The sequence below is a fragment of the Phalacrocorax carbo genome, chromosome 4, assembly GCF_963921805.1.
Source record: "Phalacrocorax carbo chromosome 4, bPhaCar2.1, whole genome shotgun sequence".
Taxonomy (NCBI): Eukaryota; Metazoa; Chordata; class Aves; order Suliformes; family Phalacrocoracidae; genus Phalacrocorax; species Phalacrocorax carbo.
The window spans coordinates 83,017,884-83,036,783 of record NC_087516.1 but is presented as its reverse complement, the minus strand read 5'-3'; positions in this window follow the sequence as shown (position 1 = coordinate 83,036,783).

Below are 18,900 nucleotides of genomic sequence, written 5' to 3'. Positions count from 1 at the left end.
TGGATATATCAGCACTCTGAGTTTGGATACTTCTGTGCGCATTTTGCATTGATATAAATGGTGAGAGATGGATGGTGGATCCAGGGGCTTAACAATACTTTTCCAAGATCTCAGATAAAATAAACGCAAGGAGCTGACTCAGCAATCTGACAAGTACATTCTGACCCGATGGAAGCCACTGTAAAAATAGAACATAACTTTCCTACAAACGCCAGTTTGATTTATCTGTGTCTTGAACCTGTGACTCCTTTCAAATCTTAACAGAGCATTCCGTGATTTAGATACATACAATTAGGTGTCTTTTTGATAACCATGAAGTCAGTGTAAAAGGCAACCAGACTGGAACACCGCCCAAGCCAAAGTGGTGAAAAAATTGTGGTAGTGGTGAGTTATGCCTCAGAACAGCTCTTGAAATGGTCCCGGGCTTTATCAAAGCAGTCTTTGGAAAATGACAGCTAAGGACTGGGAGGGGAAAGTATTTTCTGTTACACTGAAATTTAGCACAAGAAGAAGTCTCAATATGTAATGTTGCATCTTGAAAGCTATCTGGAATTTTCCCCTGCAGCATTGTGCAGAGTTAGCAAGAACACTACTGGACCCCTAGAGTTAATATGTAAGTTTGTAATACAGGGTCCATGTTTATTTCTAGATATCTTCTGTTGTCTGTCCTGTACTTCATGCCAACATTTCATATAATTGCTGAAAGATCTGAACTCCAATGCTGATGTTTGTTTAACAATATTAAATATTATACTGAGCTTCCTGTTACTCAATTCTTCCATACTGCGCTGAGTATACTTTCAACAAAGTTGCCCTGGTATTACAGAAAAGAACATACCAATTGCATTTTAAGATGAATGCGTTTTCACACACGTTTATGTCTAAAGTTACAGGTGGTAACTAGTCTTATCGTAGATGTGGGGGACCAGAGGACAGTTATTCTAAGAGTAATTGACCTGGGGGAAAAAAAGGATGCCCCATTTTAAAATATTCCATCATACCGTGCTGTGCAAAGCGAAAGAGTGGATACAAAGGGGATTGCTGCATTCTCAGACTCCCACTGGAGAAATACTTTCAGGGATACCTATTTACCAACTTCTGTCTGCTTCATTTTGTGCAGTGTGCTTTCTTAGGCTGGATACAACATAATTACTAGGGATGAAAAGATGCCGTGGTAGAGCCATAGCTCTTGAGGAATTTCTGAGCCATGAATTTTACAGTAACATCTCCTTTATCAGAAAAAACCGCACCCATTCACCTCTACATTCAGGTGGTTTGCACCTGAAGGTAATTGCAGGAGAGTGGAAAGCATTCAGAAACTGAAGGGATAGCTGTTCATATTTCACTGGATTAATGTTCCTACTAAAAGTTACACATATGTGGACTGAAATGTACTAAAATTGCAGGAGACTTTTGAGTAACAAATCTGAAAGATCATCATATGAACAGCTGCCTGTGCATTTTTGGAAAGTAGGTCCTTTTCAAAGTGATCTCTCAAAAATCAAAGACTGTTAGTAACCCTCTAATTTTGTGGCCCTCAGTTTTATTGACTGCCATTTCTTATGTGGTTTAAAGATCAAAAGTTTTGTTTGTGAGAGCGGACCGTGAGATATACACCAAACCTAAAGGCGTTCGTGTGCCAGGATCACAACCACCACCAGTAACCGCAGTCCTGTTTTGGAGGTGGTTTTGTTCTTTGTTTTGCTTTGGCTGTTTAAGAATCTAATGATAACATGAAGGAAGGTGGCCAACTAGCAGGTTTTTTTCTGCCTCAGAATGAAAATTAACCTTCTGCCAAAGCGGATGGAACCAGCAAAAAGAATGCTACTTCTCATCTGTCTGCAGGTGGGGGTGAGATAATGCTGAAGAAGGGGTCGCCATTTCCTACTTCCAGTGCTGTGCCTACAGACATCTGGCTTAGCTGTTGGCTTTTTTAAACATTGGACAGTAGCTCTTTTTTCTGAATAACTCTAATTATCAGTATATTTCTAAATAAATGTCTGTAGCTCTGGACACATGCTCAGGTACTAGTCTTTTCCTGTTCTGGTGCATTATATTTGCTATTCTTATCGCTGATGTTTGGCTCCCGTGCAAAACAAGTCAAACACCTCGAACAGATATATGCCTTTTATTTGAACAGAGATGGACTCACAGATATAAAATGAGCAAGAAGGCCCGTCTGGTGAGCAAAGATAAACATGGAAAGGGTTTGATCACTGCAGCAGAATAGGCAGAGACCTGCTAAGGTGTAGCTAACGGCATTCCATGACAGGGCATATTCCCTGGGCACAGTCTCAGTTCTGATGCTATGCCATTCATCTTGGATGATAAGCCGCTCATCTGCAGTTTTACAGAGTTTCCTCTCACTAAAATAAGCATTTTTCAGTCATCCAGAATGACTATTTATAGTCTCGCTGCACCTAAATAATTCAAACACCAAATTCCAATAAGCTTGATTTGTCATTTACTGTCTTACTCCTGTAGTCCTCTGCAGGAACACACCACAAGTCTGCACCTTCAACACCCAGATAGTTTTGCAAACCTGAACTTCACACCAAAATCCAGAACACAGACAAGGCCAGAAGGTGCAGCATTCGGTGCTTGCTTCTGTTCAGACCTCAGACAGGGTAACGTGCGGACCTCCTTGTCCTCTCTCTCATCAAGTCCATCTGGAAAGCAGACATTTTTAAAGTTATGCTGAGAAGCATACTGAAAAAAAGGTTTTCATATCTGTATGAAAATGTTTCATATATGTATTGTTAGGTATGGTGGATATATGCTTTCCAGACTGCCAAATTAAGCTTGAATTTGATAACCTGATTGCATAATTTGACAATTTATCTTCCAAAGTCCATCTCAAGACACACACACGCACACAAATGACTCTGCTATTTGTAGTTATTCCCTTCTTTTTGTTTAGGTAGTCCCCGAATTACCTGTTAACAAGGCATTTACTGTGGCAGGGCTTGGAAAAGGTTCTTTCACACCGTGCTGGCCCTAAAGGCCTTGGGAAGGCCTCACAAGCAGATGAAGGAGAAGCCAGTGCAAGCCACTCTTGTTTCTGTGTCTTGTTGACGAGGTCTCAGTAGGCTCCCTATTTCACTATGCTCTATATTGTCAACATTACTGTTTCTCGTTTATGGGACTATAAGGATTTATAGCTTCATTAAAGTATATTCCGTGCTGCCTTCCCTGAAGAAGCGGGTATCTGTCAGACACATCCTTTTGTGTGCACAGTTTGAAAATGATTCATGTGTGGTCTTCTGCTAGAATTTTTCTGCTAAGCTGTTTGCCTCTGGCTATATTAGGCTTCAGACAATACACGCTTTCCCTGTTCCTCCTACTTCATCCTTTACTTTACTGGCAATAGTAGTGATATTAAGACTGCCAGCATCAGGCTTCTGAATCGGCTTTATCCTATTCACTGTGGCGCTTGTGTATATTTCTTTGTTGCCGTGCTCTTTACTACACCAGTGAGAAGTTCACCTTTACTATTTGCCTGGCTGTGGTAAAATGGAGATGTAACTAAATGTCGGTTTCCAGCCAAGTTGCATCAATGGGCTCCATATCAGTTACTGTAGTAGAGTATCCACTGAAATGCTATGTTGCTTTGCTTACGGTAACCCCTGCAGCAGTATCTCACTACAGGTATCACTTCCAAAAACCTAGATAATGGTTTACAGTAATCCTAACGTATACTGAGCTCTACTGGGAACGCTGCACATTTTCATGGCCCTGGGTTCTCCTACGCATGACACAGCTATTTACCAGGTCTTTCATCTCTTTTCTAGTTTCCTGCATACGACAAGTCAAAATGGCTCTGACGTATATTTTCAAGAATGACTTTTCTCCAGAATATGTGTTTAATAGTATATTGCTTCTATATGATGCCTTTTTTTTCATATGCAGATCTTCCAAGTGTCCTTAGGATGCTGGTAACAATTATGACCCTCTGATCAAAGCTTATTTTTGTTCTTTCAAGTTCCTACATTCAATCTCCCATACAGTAGCTTTAAATGATGTTTCCCTTAGGAAAAAATGCATTTTTCATAGCTTTCTCTTTGTGATTTAGGACTGCTGTGTGAGAAACCATATTTATGCGTCTCATAGCATCTCAGTTTAGCTCTGCTATTCCAAGAACATCGTGTAACAGTGTTCTGGGGGTGCATGGGGTCCTTCATAAAACCACCTTCGGATTACTTACAGCAGTTTCTGAAGACCCTCCTTCCCCACTAGGCTGGCGGAGCTTATTACACATGCAGGGGACTGCAAGATCCTTCAGTCGCACGTACGTTTTTCTATGGGTATTAGTAAAATTAACATGAGAGTTCCTGGTTGCCATATTTCTAGAAACAATGTCCCAATCCCCATCTTGGCAGCAACATGCTTTGCAGCTGTCTGGTCATTCACACTGCAGAATATCACTGAACTTGAGAATGGGCAAGCTAGTCCCTGCTCTTTGCTTTATCGTTTGGATGAACTGCGTATCTTGCATACCCATTTCCTACTCTTCCTGGGGGTTTATATACACTAGGTTGACATGGGAAAAACCACGTTAAATATTTTTTAATGAAGGCTTTATAGGACATAATAATATCTTTTAGATGGGGGATATCTTCTTTGTTCTTGTTACCTGTTGAAAGCAAGCTGTGGGTAAGTTAGCAAGTATATCATATACGGTGCAGCAACGAGCCAGAAATCACCTTGCTCTTCCACGTTCCCTATTTAAATAAGTCAGAGAGAAGAGACTGAGTTCATACCTTGCTACACTTCTTATTATGCTGTCTTTGCATCCAAAGTATTCCCCATTTCAGCATTAAACTCTGAAGTGTTTGAGTCCTGTTAGCGAGTCTTGTTGCCTGTCCTGCTTTTCAAATCCTGTGCATTTGATCCCTACGGCATTCTACCATCCCTACCAATTTGCCTCACGAAATCCACGATGTGGTGATGTAGCTGTTTTCCTTATCAAGTAAATGTTGCCAGTGTCGTGCTTTGGCAGCGAGTACAAGAACGGTATTGTTTTGCCTCATGAGGTAATACCTTACTGATCATAGCCGTTTCACATTGACTCCTCTACAATGCGCTAAATTGCTTGAACCTGTCCAGTTTTTCAGCCTTCAATGTTTTGTGAGGGCTATTGGCTGGCAGGTTCTGTCACTTCTCAGCATTAGTCTCTTTTTATTGTGTCCCCGTGACTTTTTTTTTTTCTATCAATACAAGTAGGTAATCTGCAAAGTAGAGGAGGTATTGGCTTGATCCTTTTGTCCATTTCTAGTTATAAGGTCACTCAGAAAACATCAGAGCAAAGTTTTGGTATGAGTGAAGTGCACATCTAATTACAAAATAGATCTAGGAAAGAATTGCCCTAGGTGCAGCGTTACTCAGTTTTCATTAAGTCCTTACCAGAAAGAACCTTTTGCTTCAGTATTTTTTACAAATTTGTTTGATATGCTATCTGGAATTTAAATTGTTGCAGTAGTGTGATTGATGTTTGTTTCATGATACAACCGTCGGTGGCATTCTTTTTTCTTCCTCTTACATAATTCTTGGGAGGCCTTTGGAATCCAGTACGTTCACTTGTGCCCTAGAAACGTTTTGGCACTCGGTTTCCAATTTCCATGCTGCCACCTGAGCTTTGCGGCCTGAGTTCTTGTGTTTTATGATCCACCTATTATTTGCTGTTTTGTATCCCGCCGATGTCGTATCTCCACAGTAGCTCATATTCTCAGGGGCTGCTTGCATTCTTCTTTAAGGTGCTGTTTAAAACCAGTTGGCGTAGCTGATATATGCGGAACTATATACATTTCATAGGTCTGTTTTTTCAATAGCACACAAAGCATTGACTTTATTTAAACGCTATTTTTATTTCTCTGCTTCACTTCCCGCCCATTTTCATATATTTTTCATGTGTTTTCATGTTTGGTAAACTGCTGTTGAATCTGTTCTACTTACTCTTATATTTATCTGGGAGCTACTTCATGTATTTCTAATGACCCTAACAGATCTGCTGGAAGCTCTCTGAAAATTCTCACTAAGAGTCTCTGCAGTTCATCCTTTTCAACAGCCCATCTCCGTTGCGGCTATTTTGTTTCCGATAGCTAATAAATGGCATTCAACCTCAAAGAAATCGTTGGTGGCACTGTGCCTGGAAAAGTGCAACTGCAGTCCTCTGTGGCTTGATGGTCTTTTGCAGTATAGAAGAACCGTTCAGTGAACACAGCTCAGTCAAGAGCCAAAGCTGAAAGCCTTTGTTTGGCCAGAGAGCATTAATATGTCTTTCCTAGGCTTGGCGACTTCAGGTTTAGCAATGAAATAGATACTGAAAACTTCTGAGGAATGGCAGGAAGTTTTGGACGGTTTTTTGTTTGGAATTCTTTTAAGGCGTTTACCTGCGACCTCCAATCCATAAAAAACGTGGCAACAAACTTTTTTTAAGTATAAGCAGGCATGTTTGCTAAAATTGGAAGAAAAGCATGTTGAAAATGAACTAATGATTCTGGGAGCCATTGGTTTTGCCCCGAACTTCAAGCACTTTTACCATTGTAAAAATTGCTTTATGTCTAGTGGGGCTGTGGGACATCTGGAAAATTTCTGAGATTTTACACAGACTCCCCCGTTCTACAGCTGATGCACCCAGGTGTTACCGCATCACCGACAGCCTTTGCCCCTCAGCAGTGCTTGCTCTCTTACTTTGTCCTGTTTTTCATTTAGTTTCATTGGAAACTTAACAGTTTTCCCATTCTGGCCTAAAAATTTTAGAGCTGATAAATATTTCCTCTCTCATGTCCATCTCCAAAGAAACAGAATCTGTGTTACTGCTACCATTGTTCTCTGATTTTGTGCTGGTATGTCTGTTGTGGCCTCTGGATTTTTTTATGTTGGTTTGTTTCTTGGGAAGATACTAGTCGATCTATTTAAGACAATTTGTAACTGCTCAAGCATTAAGGAGAAAAAGAGAGTGATCCTGTTCTCATTCTTTCCTCCATTTCTGGAGGAAATTCCATATTTCATGGAATTCTTCCCAAATAAGCAGTTTCTGAAGGTAAAGCCCTCAAAACTTTGAAAAATTGAGAGATGGTTATTTTAAATGAAGCCCTGGAGCAGGAGTGGCATTTTCCTCCCCAAATATCCCGTACTGCCTTCGGAATGTCTTTAGGTAAGAGTCAGGGCCTGAACCACCACCTTACCAGGAGAATAGATGTTTGTAAAGCCATTTGTAGGTCCTCATCGCTGGAGGACTGTTCATAGCGCAAGAGAGAGAGGGGAATGCGTAGGCAAGAATCCTTTCAGTCCCATAGATACCGAACTAAGTTCTATGACAGTTGTATTCAAAAATATTGCTCTTTTCAGCACGCCTATCAGAACCGAGGTTTTCAGTTTCCTCAAAGCCAGTATCTGGTAGGGTAGGACTCCCCTCCTGACATCACGGCAGGGATCCCTAAAACTCTGAGAGCAGGGGGGTAACGATGAACAGGAAGGAATGGGGTCCAGAGCTCTGCAGCCCACCAAGCAGGCCTGCCATGGCTAGGACTGAGCCTCATCCATTCTTTCAAAGCAGGCAGGTTAAGACATTTTGGAAGTTGGCACCCACATTTACTCACTGACATAAAAATATAATCCACTTCTGCATATTATTCTGCTATGACGAACTCTGAGGCTCCATGAATTACATGTGAAGCTTCCTGTCCCTGCAGGTGAAATGCAAAAGCACAGCGAAATATTTCAACATTTTTGTCTTAGCCTCAGAAGCAAAGTTCAATTAGCCAAACCTAAGCATGTGTACTTTTCTGTCCGAAAAAATCAATTGTTTTTAACAGCTAAAGGCTTTTCAAGCAGCATTCAAACAGAGCACATTTATTAGGTGATCTCTGGCTTGTAGTTCCAGGTCCAGCGCTACCTTCAACGTGAATCCAACTCCCAATGATATTACTTGCACGTAATGATCTCTTACAAGAGGAATCCACTTGCAGCAACAGCAGCAACAAAACACTGTCTGTCTTCTGGTTGCTCTTCTCTTTCACTTGTATTTGTTACAATATAGCATGTAATACTGGAAACCTGGGGTTCCCACTGTTAAGGAAGTGACTAAACATAGTATGAAACTGAGGAAATGTTGCTTCGTTTGCTTGTTTTTTCTTTAGAGTAGTGCTTGCAAACTCTGATTTTCAAAGGACACAAGTGATTTGGGGTACCTAATTTGAAAGCCTTCAGGAAGACGTGAGTTTAAAGGACAGGTTCCATGGGACATCCCCAGAATTAGCAAAATTTCATCCGAGACCAAGAAATGTGATTAAGCTTAGCAAAGATCTGTATGGTTCACGCGGTTCTCTTAAATAAGTAATAAACTGATTGGTCCAGACAGTCGCATCAAAGGAATTAAAGAGGCACCAGATAGAACCGTGGCTTTGCAGAGCCAGAATAGCTGTGTTGTTTTGTTTTATGTTTTTTTCAATTGAATGCTAACCCGAGAATCCATCTCAAGTCATCAAAAGAAACATTAACAAACTCTTTGCACATGAAGCTTTTAGTGTTGTCTTTTGGATCAATTAGCCAGTGCCTGTACTCGCTAGGCCATTCCTCTATTCTGCCCTCCAACCTCTTGCTCACAGTCCTTGACATTTGCTGTCTGTTCAAATGCCTTTTATTCTAATTCCAACGGTGGTTCAGTATTGCCAATCAAGCACATTCATAATCTACCTATAGGTCTCACAAATAACTCATGAAATTAAATTATAAGAATGATGTAGAATTGCCCTTATCTGGCTCCTGCGCTTTTCAATGAATTTAGGTTTCTGACTTTTCTCCGTGGCTATGAGTGCTGGAAACAGAGAATGGGATTCGCCTTACTGATCTTCAGGTGTCTACAACACAGGCACCTGAGCTATTCTCAGTGCAAAGAGACTCGAGGCTTCCTCTCAAGTCAGTGCAGATCCAGTCGATATAGCCATGGAGTGAAGGACGCCTGTCATCTAACTAAAAGTAGGTGCTTGATTTAGAAAGAGAGGAATCCTGCCCTGTGTCCCTTATGGTGACAGGATTTTCCATGCCAGGGCTGCCTAAGGCTGCCAGATTCCTGGCTCCCTGGGAAGGGAAGTTGGAAGCTGTACAGATTACGTGGTGAACCAAATTTCTCACAGTTCCTACTGGCGGAGCGGAGAGCCTAGCGCTGAGCCAAGACCTAGGACTCAGCTCCTGCTGTAAGAACAGGAAGCCTGAAAAATGTTGAGAGGCTGACATGAACCCATGTCTCGCAGTCTCCAAGGTCCTGCTGCGCAGTCGGGCACTGTAGCCTCATTGCTGTCAGCACTGTAGGAGTTTTGGGAAGGATGCTTTGGCATCCCATGACACTGAGGCTCTTCACTCACTTGACTGGGTGCCCCAGAGCTAGAAAACTAAAAGCACAAGGCCTGCCTCCCTCCCTGCAGCTTTGTTAAAGCCAGAATGGTTCTACAGGAAACACAACTTTGCATTTCCTGAAAGTTTATCAGAACCCTGATGTTTCCAGTGAAATATTAATTCATTTCACGTGAGAACTGTGCAATAAATAGGTCTATTTTATGTCATAATGGTCGCTTGATGAGAAATATCACCAGCACAGCTTTGCTCCTACTGAAGACAACAGTAAAACTCCCAACAGGAGTCTGAGCTACGGCAGCACCGAACCCATGGGAAATCACCCTTCCGAATGCATTCTTTGTCCCTGGGGATGGTGTTTTGTGACCTACAGTCAAAGCAGCTCAAGAAAGAGTGAATGTTTAAAACATTCAAACCTTTTCAATGACAAACATCTTTTAATCTGCTAACCCTGACCTATGCCCAGTAAAAATTCAGAACCAATTAACAAACTACGACACAACTACGCTAGAACCAATATTCAACTATGGCCTACACGGACAAATGCCCATTTCTCAGACTGGGAATGACAGAGTCCAACAACGCGCCTGACCTTGAGGTCTCTTCTCACAGACCAAGACTGGCTCTTTGTGACAGGCTTAGCCTTTTAGAGTGGTTATTATTTTCTTCTTCAGACTCCTAGGAATGTGCAGATTACATTGTATTAGTCCCAGCGACACTCTCAGACATGTAAGCCCACTCCCACTCCATGTCTTCCAAGTTGTAAATGCAAATCTGAGTCTTGAATTTATCCTGCCAATCATAAGGAACAAACTTAAATCTACCAACTTGAAAGGCTGGAAATAATCACCCAAAAGATGATTAATATAATTCCTGGAGATCTTCCAGGGGAAAATATACAAAGTTCAATATGTCTTAAAGAGACCAAGCCTCATGTTCCTCGTGTACTTCATTTCTGTCAGAAATTCTGTATAAAAAGGAAGACAACGTAAGCAAAACTGGATGTGCATGAGGTTTCAGTTGAAATCCTGCATACGGAAGGTGCAGGACCCATTGTTATCAGCAGTGTAAGTGCAGAACGTTCAATGCCATTCCCACTAACACAAAATAGAAAACATTTCTGATCCTGCAGCCCCCATTTTGTCCTACACCCACTATTCCATGAAACGGAATGAGTAGAGACTAATGCGATGTGAATTATACCTGCAAAACTGAACTGGTTTGGTAGGCACCATAGTCAGGTGCCATAGTTCGGTATCGCGCCATAGTCAGATATGAATAAGACGATGCCCTGTAAACAGACCTTCCACTAAAAATCTGACCATCCGAACCAAGTATAAAATCAAGAGAACAAAAAGTTTGTCACCAGGTCTGCCTCTAAAACTAAGATATCATCTCTGTGGAAATTCAAGGATGACCTTTTGTTTTTTGTTTAAGGCCTTCAGACACAGACCCTATAAAAGATTTGTAGCTGTTGTGGTTTTAGAACAACAAATGCGGAAGCCCTTGGCTAGTAACCTCCACTGTTTTACTGATAACATGTATTTTTATCAGTCCTCGTGGCATTTATTCATGAAACTTTGCACTGAGTTTTCTGTTCTTTGGAAAAAAAACGCAGTTATTGTACCATGTGGCAACAAACAAAAACTCCACTGACATGGACTTAGGTCGTTTTATCTCGCCACCCACAGAAAGAAAACTTCGTGATCAAGCTGGTTATAAAATTCAATACAGAACAATGTAACATTGGAACTAAAAACTATGGCATGGAGAAGGTGAAATTTAGACTAGGCTTCCCAAGGAATTTCTGTGTAGTTTTTTTGGATTTGGTTCCCCCCCCAGAGAAAAAGAATACTATTTTATTTCATTCCTGGTTATCAAGTAGGCAATCTTTCTCCTCCCACTTCGGAAAAGAAAATCAAGTACTCCCTTCCTCCTTTTAGTAAATAACTGTACTTTAAGTTGGGTAAGGACAGATTTAAATGAGACAAAGCAGGGGCTCCTGTCTATTGGGCACTGATATTGCCTAAGGAGCTATTTGACAACTCAATAAGGTTATCAGGTCCTCAGTGTAGGATTTTGAAATATATCCAGCAGTGGCCTAAATCTGGTCATGCTGAAGCCAGTGTTAAAACTCACCTGACATCACTGGAACCTGAGTTAGATAAAACTGTGTGCTTTTGAAAAGTGCACTCATTCTTTACCTCAGTTGCAAGCAGAAAACTGGCTAGCAAAGGAAAGATGAGAAACTGCCGAATAATCAAGCAATAATCAAACTTTTTTTTGAGTAAAGTAATATCTAAAATCAGAGATTCATTCACATCAGGTCATAATAAAAATCTTTTTCCTGCCACGAGGTCTGTGCAAGCAAGCCCTTATACCAGTGGGTCTTCAAAGATACAAATTACACGTGCACTTAATTGTGTGCACAACATATAGCCCCATCAAAGTCGACAATGTAGGCAAGGTTAAGCTACAGCAGAGGCACTGGTTAGCATGAACAGTGCAGAAATGGTTTATTTTACACAAGTGGATGCAATTACAAGTGGGCTGCTGTTCTTTATGCAAAAGGCTTTTTATTAGGCCTTGGTTTTGGAAGGCAGGGGTTTAATTTACAAAACTGCCAAGAGATATCATACGTTGGATCTCTCCATTTGGACTTCAGATGCTCTCTACAATATTTTAAGGAAGCTATTTCACACAAAATTACACAAATATTTTTAGTCTGGTTAGCAGAAGAGTAGGAAACGTCTATGCCACGCAGCAAAGAATTGATATGGGTTTAATTACCTCCTGCATGTGAGGCCAAGCAACCCACTCAAAATGCAGGTGAAGACTAGTGCACACAGCACACCGGTAACAGATCAAAAGGCTGTTGCAACGCGCTGTGGGAAAAGTCCAGGCTGGGAGGAGCTCTGGCATAAATGCAGAAGGCACAGGTATGGACAGTGAAAAGCAGGCCTACCTCTGGTTAGATTGAGATTATTGTAAAACCGATATTCAAGCCTAATCCTTTCCTAAAAAGAAGCTCTGGCAGAGAAAGCTGCTGTGTGTTCTGAAGTAAACAGGTATCAGCATTCGCTAAGAGCTAGCCTTGACTAACGTGCAGCAAGTCTTTTGAAGTACTCCGGTGGGAGATGTATGCCACCTACTGTTAACAAAACTCTTTTGCACAAGAGAAGCCGTGGGTCTCAATGTTGAGAAAAACGTGATGTTCCTGTGGGCCAAGAAAGGGCGATGCTTTCAGTTAATCAGAGACATCATTGCTACAAACTATTCCAGCATAAAAAGCTTGTGAGGTGTTTCTCCATACTTTGTTGACTGCTGAAAGACACTAAAACATAAGAAAGCCTCAGCAGCATCTAAAAACATATAGATATCAGTTATTTGTGCTAGTTTGGCAGGTACTGCAGCAGTTGGGCCATACTATTACACCAGGGTAAGAATTTGCTTTCTGCTAATTGTACTTTCTTCCCTTTCTTATCATGTAAAATATTAAGTAAAAGCATTGAATCTATAATTGCACATTACAGGTGGCTAGAAATGATCAGGCTGATACTGCTGGAATAACCCTGCAAGCTACCTATTACAGCAAACGGTCAAAGGTAGAAACACAGGAACAAAACCAGAGAGGAAAAGCATTTGCAGTGGATAGGTCCCATTCTTGGCTTTGCCTTTAATGTTCTCTGCCACCATTTCTACTTCACTAGACCTCTTTGTATCTGCTTCCTCTCGTAACTTTTGTAAGATTTATCGCTGTACAGCACCAATATTTGTGGTTAGGACTGCCTATCAGAAAGGATGGGTATGGTACCAATAGGGAAATTGTGGGGTGCTCAAGAACAGCAGTGTTGTCAGGAGTCTGAGTATTTGTGCATTTTCTGCATTTAAGAACTTTGCAGAAATGTTTGCTACTTTAAATAGTTATATTCAACAAGCATCAGATGATGATAAGGGGTTTGATGTGTTAATGAAGTATGGAAAGATGGCATACCCATGCAATTTCCCTTTTCTTACTGGGCTGGCGGGGTCTTTGGCGTTCTGCTCCTTGGCCGTGCAGGGAGCCCCACCAATACCCAGCCGTAGCCTGATGGAATAAGGCTCCTTGAAGAAATGTTGTCTGTTCTTCAGTATAAAATACCACTTCAACATGTCATCTGATTTTTTTCTTAGGGAAAAGATTTTAAAAAATGTCAATATCATCACTCTGTCTGAGCTACACTGTAGCTAGGAACCACTGACTTTGCTTGTATTGTCTCATATAGGTGTGCAGAGCCAGAGATTCGCAAAGCACATGGCTCTTACCTGTCCGTTTCTGTGAATACGCACAACACGCACACAAATATACAGGCGGTTAATGTCTCTGCCATCACAGCATCTGTTAAAAATGCGGTCACTGAGGGGGTGAGGGATATCTTAAATGAGAGAAGTAGAACAATGTGTGGCAAAAGAAGCATTCATATCTATAAATCTCCCGCCTTCGCTCTGGTAGCAAAAACATTTAGCTTCCTCTGGTTTGGCACTGGGGAATACACGCAGCACAAGATGTTTGTCAAACACTGAGCAATAACCACGGTTCAGGGAAGGATCTGATTTTTCCCTTAGCTCTAAATCATCACAGTTTCTTTTACAGCTAAGCTGTCTGAAATTGAACATTATTAAAACACCGTAGGGAATGATCATGTGTTGCTTAGAAAAGGAAAATGAATTCAATTTGAACTACAAAAATAGCTTATATAGATACAAGAGGCGGAAGAAGTGCAGGACTCGGCTATGAAGTTGCTGTCTGTTGATTTCTTAAATTCCCTTTCTTCCAGCCAGAAGGGGAAATTTTCTTTTTCCTTCTTTTTTCCATATTTTAAGCGCTGCAATTTTGGTTCAGGCTGCTTTCTCAAGCTCTGAGTTTTCTGATTTGCATAGATGTCACAACAATTCTGTTGGCAAAGTAGTCACCTCATGCTTACAATTATTAGTAGCTAAGTGTCGTATGGAATGGCCCTAAACTGAAATGCTTTATAGGAGACAGCATATAAAAAAAGTTACCACTACCACACTAACCAATTTTTTTATAGCGTAGTCACTCCGAATTTCAGCCCCCAACACCACAGTTGAGTCAGGTAGCACGTAGCTTTTTCACATTATGGATGAAAACTGTATCCTAAAAAGACGCATTTCCCCTAGCCAGGCCCTTGTTAAGGATCTGATCTGTAGCAATCAAACCTTTCCTGGGCCAGCTAGGCCCGTGGGCGCAAGCTGCTGACCACACTTTGCGAACACTTCTACTGGATTCAGTGTAGGAAGAACGAGGCCTCTGGGAGGCTGACGTGCACCTTTGTCCCTGTCGGTGCTGGGGGCTGAATGGCAGTATGAAGAGTTTGCAATAGTCTTCCCTCGCTTGTCAACGGTCGAATCAAATCACAACACATATAACGCAAAGCCATTGCGTTGATTAGCATGAGTACCTCATGCTAAAAAGGTAGTATTTTGCAACAGCTGCCTGCTAAAAGTGGGTGCATATTTGTTGGAATTCAAAAATAAAACAAAAGCCAAAAGCTAAAGGTACCCGGATCTGTCTGCAGTGAGTTGAAGGGGCAAATCCTCTGGCTAACACACACAAGAAATGAGCAGAGCACAGGAAGTAATTCCATGACAGGTTAAAATTCAGAGTCGAATAGTCATTAAGCAAGCAGTTGTCTCTACAACAATCTGTTTAACAAAACTGAGGTGTATATGCTTGGGACTGACAGTGCACATAGGCAGGTAAGTAACACACCTGATTTAGAACATTCTAGCACACAGAACAAAAACCCACGTGTAATATGCTGGTGACAGTCTTAAAAATTGCAATAATGATGTGTATAACAAAGACATCAGCTCTCACTGGGATTTTGATTAATAATGAAGAGAAGACTTGTTGATTAATAAGGATGTGCGATTTATTTGGTGCTCTTATCGCAAAGTATTTGTGTAAGACTTTTGGAAGTACTTTTATTGAAAAATGTTTTCATTGTCCTTACATGGGTCTTTTTAAATTGAAGAAAGATATCTGAAATATAGAACCTGAAAAGTTCAAGATACTAGTTAACAGTGATAAAGCATAGTGTTCTAAAAATTAGGAACAGCTTTTCTGGCTAGTAACAGTCCCTGGCTAACAAAGAAGTGTGCATGGTTCGGAATTAGGGTACGTAAGGGTTACATGTGAAGTGCTTTGCTGAATGCTGGTCGGCTGAAGCAGATGTTTTAAATCGCACTGAAGTTAAGTAGCATTGAAGAGCTTTGCTGAACATGGAGAGACTGTAGCGATGCCTGAAGTGAAGCTTATGAATCTGTGTTCAGAATGACTTCTGGAATACGATGGTAAGTACTGGAAAGCAATATCTTGTGTATAATAGAAAACTGCATGCTTTAGAAAAGAAATTAGATGTTTTAGGCCGAGCCTCTGCATCAGAATTCGCGAATGAGGATAAATGATCCAGATTTACCTTTCAAGACACGGATAAGCTTGCTCACCAGGCATCTATATAAATAAACGTGTATTTTGACTTACTGCAGCCCTCTTTTCAGGTACTGCCTCGTGGTACTTCCTCAGTTAGCGATATAACCCAATTCATGTTCATGAATGAGAAAATTAGAGAATGCAGGTGACAAAATGAAAATTCCCCATCAGCATTTTTCCTCCCATGTCCACGAAATGCTTATTGAAAAGGACACTAATTCAGGAACACAAAGCTATTCAAGGCAGCACCTAGCTTTGTCATTAGCTTGCATTAAACTCAATGGCATTGTAAATGTCACACAAGAAGAAAATCCCTGTTTAGCCTGCTGGAAATAAATAACCAAAAAACCCACTTTATATTTACTGTTGAATGGGGAAAAAAATATTTTTAGGACATATATATTTAAGAATCAAATGCTTTAGTAAAATTTCATTTCCAGAATGTTGGGGAGAGTAAGAATTTGGCATTCATGGCCCTCAGTTCTGACTAGTTTTAGATGAAGAGGAATTGCCAGCTTCTAGCTCCATCTACTGTGTCAAACTGAACTAACAGAACGATTGATCTTCCCTGTTTTTTTTTAAAAAACCTGTATCCCAACCTTTCTCTAAAATAGGAGATCAGGAAACAGCAATATATAGCTGTTGAAAGGAAATGCACTGAAGTAAAGACAAAATGGCAAATAACATGAGCCAGTAAGTAGAATAGCACACAATAAACAAGGTAGGGAATGCTCTGTTTTGAAAAACAGAGGCTCCACAGGATCCTGGGGAGGTTAGATAATTTTAGACGCTTGAGGGCTGTTAGACAATTTTTCCAGTTATCATTTGAACTCTGTGAAAAATGTTTTTCTTCCACTTCACATACCTTTTTGAGATACCAAAGAAATTTCTTACATTGCCTTCGCTGAAACCAAGATCCTAAAAAGTTTTACACGGAGATTCTCACCCCCTTTCTTGTCCAGAGATAAACTAGCCTGGTAGTATCAATATTTTCTAGGCGCACTTTATATGAAGATAGAAAAGCAACAGCTTGAACCTTGTTATTCTGCATGCCAGCAGAAGGCTGCCTGCATTAAGATCTCCTGAGCTGCACAAAGAGAAACAATTTCAAGGACTAATTTCAGAACTAATCAACTGTTTACTTAAAAAGTCGTTACTATAGAAATTATCATTATGGACTGGCAGGACTCAAGCAAAACATGAAACGTAAGAAACGTTTAACCTCCTAGCTGCTTCTTGTGTAGTCTACAGTTGATGCTACCCTAAAAGCCAGTAATAAAAAAACCAAACCCAAATAATAAAATTGTTTTTGACAAGTAAACTTTGATACTCAAATACAGGTGGTTTTGGCTGAGAGGTCTCAATCACAGTTTTGGATTACAGATCCTTTATGCCTAAAATACGCAAAAACTTCTTTTTATCTTATGATTTGTCTGTATTTTATTTTATTTTTTTATCATCGACAGCACTTAAGAGAAAGAAATACAGCATCTCAGCCAGATGCTATTTGCCTCCATTTGCCACGGTATTTTTCAATTTTATATTCACAAAGGGTAAACATCTTGAAAGCACGTGGAGCAAATTAAGAACCTGAAAACTACTTTAAGGATCATTTATGCATGTAAAAATGTGAGTCTTCCAGAGTACTAATAAGTTTTAGGATTCCAAGTGCTTAAGCCATTCCTAAAATAAGATGGAGACTCCCAAAGTACTAAAAATATTACAGAATAAATGCCATTCTAGCTTAACACTTTAGGTCAATTGTTAGAATTTCAAGTTCAAAATACTGCTATATGCTGGGTAGTACTGGGACTACAGAGAAGGTATAAAATAGTGACCAGTTTGTAAAGCTCATAGTAAAAAGTACAGAGTACAAAAATTACATCAATACCTTAAGTTTAATACAAAAGCTGTTGTTTCCCTTTGCCACATCAGGCTTAGGGTGCCTGCCTAACATCTGCCCGGGGCCATCAGTGTTTCAGCCCAGTCTTCTGTCAGAGTCGATCTCCTTGCATCACCTACACTGTGCACAGATTTCTCAAGTGCTATCTTAGATGGTAGTCTTTTGCTTGCAGTACTCTTACAGGAAAAGTGTTTCCAAGTCTCCCGCCTCTAAGTAGAAGCCTGAATTTCCAGCCCCCAAAATAGTACTGGTATAGTATATATCACTATTTACTCTTGTGCCATTGTTCTATTTTTAACACTTGCCAGATTCATTGGAAAACATGGCCAGCATGGCTGCGACTAGCTAGCTCACCGCTCCGATAACATGCATGCCTCCGCCCAAACACTCGAGCTAGAACAGCAAGGTGAAAAAACTGCACCCCAACCTTGGGAGTGCTGTCCCTCAAAACCACACCAGAAGCAGCGGCAAGTAGGTCCCACTGAACTATCTGAACCAACTCCAAATGTACTGGGAGACATTATTGCATTCAGATCCAAACCAGAACCATTCCGTGCTGCTGAATGTCTCCAGCACTCCTAATGGCCTCCCAGCAAATGCCCTGGTATCTGACAACTTAAAATCTCGTTGATTGCTTATAGTGATGCCATCGTAAAGGAACAAGAAGGTTAGTCTTTGTTAGCAGTCATTTCCTGTAGAACAAATGCACTTTTTCTTTTTTAACAGAGCACTTGTGTATTTCTTCAGTAAATCAATCTTTAAAAGGTTTTGCTTTCTGGACTTGTTTTTACTTTCCTGGTCCTACCTGTGAGGAAGTGGTCAAAGCTGGCATGATGTTGTATTAAGGCTTAAGGGCAGCTCTCAGAACATGTAATACCAGTATGTGAGATGGAACACAAATAATTTTCAGGACACGCAAGCAGGATATACATGTATCTCAAGCTGACACTGATGATGGATAAGCACAGCAAATGGCCAAATCACTTGGCTTACCCTGCCAGATGTAGGCAGAAGTCAGTCCAAACGGGCCTTCACACTGGGTGTACCTGAGCAGCAATGGAAATGCTCTACCTTCTGCACGTACAGAGGTGCTGTCCCTCGACGCTAAGCAGTTCTTCCAGGCTAGCACCGCTTGTGTTACATTCTC